The sequence below is a fragment of the Bos taurus genome, chromosome 20 (assembly GCF_002263795.3).
Source record: "Bos taurus isolate L1 Dominette 01449 registration number 42190680 breed Hereford chromosome 20, ARS-UCD2.0, whole genome shotgun sequence".
NCBI lineage: Eukaryota > Metazoa > Chordata > Mammalia > Artiodactyla > Bovidae > Bos > Bos taurus.
The window spans coordinates 22,502,195-22,511,407 of record NC_037347.1 but is presented as its reverse complement, the minus strand read 5'-3'; the positions used below and the strand labels follow the sequence as shown (position 1 = coordinate 22,511,407).

At 40.4% G+C, this 9,213-nt stretch overlaps 1 non-coding gene across 1 annotated transcript; it reads right to left on the bottom strand.

Moving 5' to 3' along the window:
• Positions 1-821: 821 nt before the first annotated feature.
• TRNAC-GCA (transfer RNA cysteine (anticodon GCA)) lies at positions 822-893 on the bottom strand. The gene has a single exon. It is a non-coding gene; the product is annotated as a tRNA-Cys (tRNA).
• Positions 894-9,213: the final 8,320 nt, after the last annotated feature.

The following is a 9,213-nucleotide window of genomic DNA, read 5'->3' as shown; positions in this document are numbered from 1 at the left end:
AGCCTGGTGCTTTGGAACAACCTGCTTCTGCTGCTGCTAAGTCGCTTCAGTCATGTCCGACTCTGTTCGACCCCACAGACGGCAGCCCACCAGGCTCCCCCATCCCTGAGATTCTCCAGGCAAGAACACTGGAGTGGGTTGCCATTTCCTTCTCTAATGCATGAAAGTGAAAAGTGAAAGGGAAGTTGCTCAGTTGTGTCCGACTCTTAGTAACCCCATGGAATACAGCCTACCAGGCTCCTCCATCCATGGGATTTTCCGGGCAATAGTACTGGAGTGGGGTGCCATTGCCTTCTCCGTTGGGACAACCTAGAGGAGTGGAATTGGGGCGAGTGGGAGGGACGCTTAAGAGGGAGGGGATGTATGTATACATACAGCTGATCACTTTGTTGTACAGAAGAAACTAACACAACATTGTAAAGCAATTATACTGCAAAAAAAAAAAAAGAGTATATATGTGTATAACTGAGTCAATTTGCTATATAGCAGAAACTGGCACGACAATGTAAATCAACTGTACTTCAACAAAACAAAAACAGAATTCCAGTTCTAAAAAAACAGTCTCCATCATACTTTCTCTCCCACTTACAAGAACTTTTTAAATGATATTCTGGAGAGAAAATGTTATTTATAAAACACCAAAACATGAATAAAATGGCAATAAAAACATACATATCAATAGTTGAAAGTGAAAGTGAAGTTGCTCAGTTGTGTCCGACTCTTTGTGACCCCATGGACTGTAGCCCACCAGGCTCCTCCGTCCATGGGATTCTCCAGGCAAGAGTACTGGAGTGGGGTGCCGTTGCCTTCTCCAGTGGATCTTCCCCACCCAGGGATCGAACCCAGGTCTCCTGCATTGCAGGCAGACGCTTTAACCTCTGAGCCACCAGGGAAGCCTTATCAATAGTTACTAATACTTTAATTAACAATTTAATGTAAATTGACTAAATAATCCAACCAAAAGACACCAAGTGGCTGAATGGATACAAAAACAAGATCTGTATATATGCTGCCTACAAGAGATTCACTTTAGATCTAAAGACACACAGAAACTGAAAGTGAAGGGATGGGAAAAGTTATCCCATGCAAATGGAAATCAAAAGAAAGCCAGGGCAGTACTTATATCAGACAAAATAGATTTTAAAGTAAAGAATTGCAAGAGACAAAGAAGACATTAATAATGATTAAAAGATTAATCAGAGAAGAATATGAATATATATATACACTCAACATAGGAGCAACTAAATATATAAGCAAATATTAACAGACATAAAGCAAGAAGAAACTGACAGCAACCCAAGAGAAAATGCTTTCTGTAAGGAGCTTAAAATGTGAATAGCATAAAAAAACCTTACAGCTGAGACAGATTTCTAGTCTAGGATCAAAAGCACCACTGCCATAATTAAAATTGTTCTCTAACACAGAGGAACCACAGCCCAGTGCTGCCAACTTACAGCCCTAGTGTTTCAGCTAACCACAAGGAGTTAATAATTATTAAGTGCTAACTATACAGGCTAAGCACCTACATGCATTATCTCTTTTGAAAAATCGTGTTTGGAACAAAGATTTACTTTCATGCCTAGAGCACAGAATCTATGCTAGAGATTATGTTCAAAGAAATTATTTCACCAAAATAATTGTAGTTACTTTATCAGCTGCTTTGCAAACACTGGTTTTTTTTTTTTTTTTTCTTTAAGATCTTGGCTCAGAAACAAGCCAAAAAAGCATAGCACAGTCCTCTAAACCCAACCTTGAAACTGTCCTTGTCTCAATTTCTTGCTCTTGTTTGAAAAGCCAGACTTGACATAAAAGTACGACTTTACTGGGTGTGACTGGCAGGCCCAGACAGGAGAGGTGCACATTTCTTTTTAGGGATCAGCATTTGGGGCAACTTCAGAGCAATGTCACCGTGTGGCTAGCGTCTGGATCTCAGGGTGAAAGCTGAGAATCTAAATAAGCTGAAAAAGGAAATATCTGCGAACAAAAAAGGGAGACCTGACTGCAGGTTAATGTGGAACAACTATCAAGTCTGGAGGCCAGTCCAGGCTGAAAGGAGGTTGACGGCCGTGGATCCGGACAGAATCAGACTCGGGTCTTCCAGCGTGCCTGTTGGTGCACCGAGGAAACCAGGAAAGCCTAGGGCAGCACCTCACAAAACCAGCTCAGGAGAGCTGCCCAAAAAGTGGTCCATAGGCAGCCTGTACAGTCAGCAACCCTGAAACAAATATTGCTCACAAATGTAATGCCGGATGGGCCACCTCTCAGGAGCAAATGCCATCTTTCTTTCGATTAGTTCAGAAACTTGCCTTCCGGAAATCAGAGAAAATCAGCTCTGCAGAGGTTGGATGCCGTGAAAGTTGTGTATGTTTCCGACCCTGTGACCATCTTTTTAATTCTTTTCTCCCCTGCCTGTTCAGTAGCCTTTCTCCTTCCGTGAAAGTATTTTTTTCCTTTGCAATGGGATTTTCATCTTAGGGTTAGATTACATTCATTTTCATTTGTCCTACAGTGTTTTTTCTTTAAAAACATTTCTATAAAAATAAAAGTTGTCTATTATAGAATATACAGGAAAAAAAACACAAAGAAGAAAATTAAAATTATACCTAATCCCACCACCTGATTACCACTGCTAATCTTTGTCTTTATTGAATTCGTCTTTTTTTAATATAAATTTATTTATTTTAATTGGAGGTTAATTACTTTACAATATTGTATTGGTTTTGCCATACATCAACTCTTTTAATTTTCTTTGTTTGTATGTATATATGCACATACTTATATTGTGCAAATGTTTGTACATATAGTCAGTTATTTTATAAAATTGGGATCACTCCAAGGTACAGTTTTGTGATCTGCTTTTTTCCACTCAATATGATGGCAGCCTATTCTCAAGTCATTAAATATTCTCTGGAAACACATTTTTTTTAATGACTATAATTACTCTTTCTATTCAGCCATTGACATTGAGCACAGTACATTAAATGGAGTGATATATGGATTGCTCCCCCTTTTTAATGTAACTTTGAACCATTTGTATTTGATTGCACTCATCTTAATGCACTTTCCTATTGTTTTTCAAGATCAGACAATTTAAGTGCAGCCAATTAAATTGAAAATACTAAGACTGAGAACATCAGGAAAGATTTATTGCTGGTATAAACTACCAAGGAAGCCTAAGCCAGCTATATTTCTCAAAACAGCCATATCTACAATCAAATAAAGTTTATCTCCTTTAAATAAGAGATAACTTATTTTTTATGATTTTAGATATTACAGTAGGCTGACTTAGTCAAGTCATGACCTGGGATGGCACTTTGCTAGCTATTGGATGTTGACTTGCAAACATCTGAAACCTTTTATCCCATTAGATGTTACTTGTTAGCATGACACCATCTGGTCATCTAGAAAAATCTGGATAATTGACTGCATTATCAGTAGGACTTAACTTTTGAACAGCTTTTATTCCCAATGTTTGATTCCTTGTGTTTGGCTTCAACCTGGTTGTTTGGAGCGCACATGAAACATTCTCCCAGAGAAATAGGCTCTAAGTGGTAGCTGACAAGGAACCAGAGGCATAACATGCCACACTCAGTTCAGTTTAGTCGCTCACTCGTGTCTGACTCCTTGTGACCCATGGACTGCAGCACACCAGGCTTCCCTGTCCATCACCAACTCCTGGAGCTTGCTCAAACTCATGTCCATCGAGTCAGTGATGCCATCCAGCCATCTCATCCTCTGTCGTCCCCGTCTCCTCCTGCCTTCAATCTTTCCCAGCATCCAGGTCTTTTCAAATGAGTCAGCTCGTTGCATCAGGTGGCCAAAGTATTGGAGTTTTGGCTTCAGCATCAGTAATTCCAGTGAATATTCAGGACTGATTTCCTTTAGGATTGACTGGTTGGATCTTCCTGCAGTCTAAGGAACTCTCAAGAGTCTTCTCTAACACCACAGTTCAAAAATATCAATTCATCAGCACTCAACTTCCTTTATAATCCAACTCTCACAACCATACATGACTACTAGAAAAACCACAGCTTTGACTAGATGGACCTTTGTTGGCAAAGTAATGTCTCTACTTTTTAATATGTTATCTAGATTGGTCATAGCTTTTCTTCCAAGGAATAAGCGTCTTTTAATTTCATGGCTGCAGTCACCATCTGCAGTGATTTTGGAGCCCCCCAAAATAAAGTCTGTCCTGTTTCCATTGTTTCCCCATCTATTTGCCATGATGGGACCAGATACCATGATCTTTAATTTTTGAATGTTGAGTTTTAAGCCAACTCTCTCACTCTCTTCTTTCACCTTCATCAAGAAGCTCTTTAGTTACTCTTCACTTTCTGCCATAAGAGTGGTGTCATCTGTGTATCTGAGGTTATTGATATTTCCCCTGGCAATCTTGATTCCAGCTTGTGCTTCATCCAGCTCAGCATTTCACATGATGTACTCTGCATATAAGTTGAATAAGCAGGGTGACAATATATATTCTTGACGTACTCCTTTCCCAGTTTGGAACCAGTCTATTGTTCCATGTCCAGTTCTAACTGTTGTTTCTTCATCTGCATACAGATTTCTCAGGAGGCAGGCCAGGTGGTCTGGTACTCCCATCTCTTGATAATTTTCCATAGTTTGTTGTGATCCATACAGTCAAAGGCTTTGGCATAGTCAGTAAAGCAGAAGTAGATGTTTTTCTGGAACTCTCTTGTTTTTCTATGAACCAACAGATGTTGGCGATTTGATCTCTCATCCCTCTGCCTTTTCTAAATCCACCATGAACATGTGGAAGTTCATGCTTCATGTACTGTTGTTGAAGCCTGGTTAGAAGAATTTTGATCATTACTTTGCTAGCATGTGAGATGAATGCAATTGTGCAGCAATTTGAACATTTTGGCATTGCCTTTCTTTGTGATTGGAATAAAAACTGACCTTTTCCAGTCCAGTGGCCATTGCTGAGTTTTCCAAATTTGCTGGCATATTGAGTGCAGCACTTTCACACATCTTTTAGGATTTGAAATAGTTCAACTGGAATTCCATCACCTCCACTAACTTTGTTCATAGTGATGCTTCATAAGACCCACTTGACTTCACATTCCAGGATGTCTGGCTCTAGGTGAGTAATCAACCATCATGGTTATCTGGGTCATGAAGATCTTTTTTGTACAGTTCTTCTGTGTATTCTTGCCACCTCATCTTAATATCTTCTGCTTTTTTTAGGTCCATACCATTTCTGTTCTTTATTGAGCCCATCTTTGCATGAAATATCCCTTGGTATCTCTAATTTTCTTGAAGAGATCTCTAGTCTTTCCCATTCTGTTGTTTTCCTCTATTTCTTTGCATTGATTGCTGAGGAAGGCTTTCTTATCTCTCCTTGATATTCTTTGGAACTCTGCATTCAGACGAGTATATTTTTCCTTTTCTCCTTTGCCTTTAGCTTCTCTTCTTTTCTCAGCTGTTTGTAAGGCCTCCTCAGACAACCATTTTGTCTTTTTGCATTGATTTTTCTTGGGGATGGTCTTGATCACTGCCTCCTGTACAATGTCACAAACCTCCATCCATATTTCTTCAGGCACTCTATCTATCAGATCTAATCCCTTGAATCTATTTCTCACTTCCACTGTATAATCATAAGGGATTTGATTTAGATCATATCTGAATGGTCTAGTGGTTTTCCCTACTTTTCTTCAATTTAAGCCTGAATTTGGCAATAAGGTGTTCATGATCTGAGCCACAGTCAGCTCCTGGTCTTGTTTTTGCTGACTGTATAGAGCTTCTCCATCTTTGGTTGCAAAGAATATAACCAATCTGATTTCATTATTGACCATCTGGTGATGTCCATGTGTAAAGTCTTCTCTTGTGTTGTTGGAAGTGTGTGTTTGCTATGAATAGTTCATTCTCTTGGCAAAACTGTTAGTCTTTGCCCTGCTTCATTTTGTACTCCAAGGCCAAACTTTCCCGTTACTCCAGGTATCTCTTGACTTCCTACCTTTGTATTCCAGTCCCCTGTGATGAAAAGGACATCTTTTTTTGGTGTTAGTTCTAGAAGGTCTTGTAGGTCTTCAAAGAAGCGTTCAACTTCAGCTTCTTCAGCATTACTGGTTGGGGCATGGACTTGGATTACTGGGATACTGAATGGTTTGCCTTGGAAATGAACAGAGATCATTCTGTCATTTTTGAGATTGCACCGAAGTACTGCATTTCAGGCTCTTTTGTTGACTCTGAGGGCTACTCCATTTCTTCTGAGGGATTCTTGCCCACAGTAGTAGATATAGTGGTCATCTGAATTAAATTTGCCCATTCCAGTCCATTTTAGTTCACTGATTCCTAAAATGTCGATGTTCAGTCTTGACATCTCCTTTTTGACCACTTTCAATTTCCCTTAATTCATGGACCTAACATTCCAGGTTCTTATGCAATATTCTTTACAGTATCGGACTTTACTTCCATCACCAGTCGTATCCACAACTGGGCATTGTTTTTGCTTTGGCTCCATCTCTTCATTCTTTCTGGAGCTATTTATCCACTCTTCTCCAGTAGCATATTGGGCACCTACCGACCTGGGGAGTTCATCTTTCGTGTCATATCTTTTTGCCTTATCATACTGTTGATGGGGCTCTCAAGCATGAATATTGAAGTGGTTTGCCAAGGGGTACCATATAACAGTGTAATAATCACACTGCTGCTAAGTTGTTTCAGTCGTGTCCAACTCTGTGCGACCCCATAGATGGCGGCCCACCAGGCTCCCCCGTCCCTGGGATTCTCCAGGCAAGAACACTGGAGTGGGTTGCCATTTCCTTCTCCAAATAAGCACACTGGGAGAACATTAATTCAGAGTACTTTAGTGGGACCACTGACTTTTTTCTCACTTTTCACCCCAACTACCCAGCGGCAGCAGTAAGGATTCCAGAGAGCAATCTCAGAACATTCAAAGAAGCAAAGTCCTGGGAAAAAAAAAAAAAAAAAAAAGGCCCACGGGCTCCAGGGAAGTGTGTCTGCTCCTCAGAGCCTTCTCAGTGAGGTTCACCTTCCAGACCCTCTGCTCTGAGCACCTCAGGGTGATCTACCTGCTTCAACTTTCTGCCATTACCATCTGTGGACATTCCTCAAGCTTGACTCCCTACACTTGCCCTCTTTCCAAAAATTTTAAGCCTTACTTTTCCTCTAAAAAATTTAAAATCTTTTTTGAAGTTAGCCTAGGAGTTGGTGCTTCCAAGAATACTAAGAAAAAGTGAAAGCTTCCCTGCCAAGTCCAACCACAATTTTAGCATTCTATAGAAAGACAAGGAGGGCAGCGGCGGTGAGGATACAAAGTGGGATTAGAGAATACAGAGATCTAGAGGAAAACATGCATCTACATTTCAGAGGAACACTCCATTCCAGTGACCCTCCTGAATATCAGGGCCGCTGGAGAGCAAGAAGGAAGAGTGAAAGGGTGAAGTAGAGACTAGGCTTCTTCCATGAGGGACCTCAGGAATATTAAAGGAGAAATCTATTGGAGAATCAGCTTCCTGTCTTATTTTCCTCCATTTTGCTATTATAATATCACCACTTAAGTGGATAGTAAACAGGGAAATCAACGTTTCCTAAATTCCTACCACTGTCCAGGCACTGGGGCTTTTACAAATGAGGAAACTGAGCCTCAAGGAGGTTAAGTTAGAAACAAAGAGAAGCAGGAAGAGGATGAAGCTCTTAGCAGGAGTGACGCCAAGAAGAGCAAGTTGGAGGACAGAAGGAAGCCCCGGAGAGTGTCAGCTGGGAAGGGGAAATGGCTCTCTGTTCCTGTCTGCCATTCCCTATCCCTGCTTACAATGGGGCTACCATTCCAAAGACCATTCCTACACATGGAATGAAATTAAGGTATGCATCTGTTGATGGGGCTGTATTCTGATTTGGCATCATGTTTACGGCACCATGATATGTTTCGGTTCCTATCAAAAGAAGCTCAGAAAAAATTACTTACAGTTAAATGTTTCCATCCGGGCATTGGTTCCTCCCTCCCTGGTCATCCTGCACTGTCAAACTGAATTTTGTTCCAAGATCCCACTTGAGTCTACAGTCTTTAATTCTGCAAACAAGTTGTGATTTAAACATGAACTCAACTATTTTCAAAATGGATCATGTATGTCTTACTTTCAGTTGTTCTTATGTGAACAGGACTTTTTATTCAACCTGGGACATAACCAAACTCTAAATAGCTAGGTATATCAGTTTAACATTTTAAGCTAATTTGTTTTAAAGCCTTCTAAAAAATCGAAGTTGTAGGGTCTCTCCCTTAGGAGAGTCTTTCCTAATCTCTAGGAAAGTTATCTTTCCTATGATAATTTAGAGCTTTCTCATCTTATTTTGGGGCTTCCCAAGTGGCATTAGTAGTAAAGAACCCACTCACCAATGCAGGAGAGCTAAGAGACAGTTCAATCCCTGGATCGGGAAGATCCCCTGGAGAAGATCATGGCAACCCAGTCCAGTATTCTTGTCTGGAGAATCCCATGAACAAAGGAGCCTGGAGGGCTACAGTCCATTGGGTCACAAAGAGTCAGACACAACTGAAGCGACTTAGCCTAGCATAGCATCTTATTTTAATAAATCACTTAGCATTATTCTCACTAATAGATAATATTAACAACAACAACAAAACCCATTCCTAAGGGAAGGAGATGGACTAGAAAGATCAGACAGGAATTTATATCTTAATAAATATTCTCTGATACTTAGCAAAGTTCATATTTCTTTTCAGTTTAGAACTCAACATTACAAATGTTGTAGAAACAAAAACATGAGCATTCCAGGGAAAGTCTTATTTTTGAAAAGCAGGAAAACACTTGACAACCATGCAGAAAAGAAAAAACCATGCAAACCTTTCAACAGTGAATGAGGAGTGTGAAGTTCCTACCAGCACCAACATCAACAAAAACAGACATTTCAGAAGAGTCTTTGGACTGCCTAGTATATAGAAAAAAATTCCTTGGGTTTCTTCCTGTCCCCACTGTCCCCTAAGCATGGCAAATAAGCAACAGCTTTATTAGCACTACCCTCAGTGAGGGTGCTTCTTCGCACCCTAAGCACACTGGACAACTTTATTGCTGAAGACAAGCAGGGTCTAGCTCCTCAGGCTATAGCCATGCCAAATCCCGGAGGCAAAACAAGATTGCCTTCCTTCTTATGGTGGGATGTAAGATGTCTCTAAGGCTTACAGTTCAGCTTTTACAGCACTTCCCTTGGCCT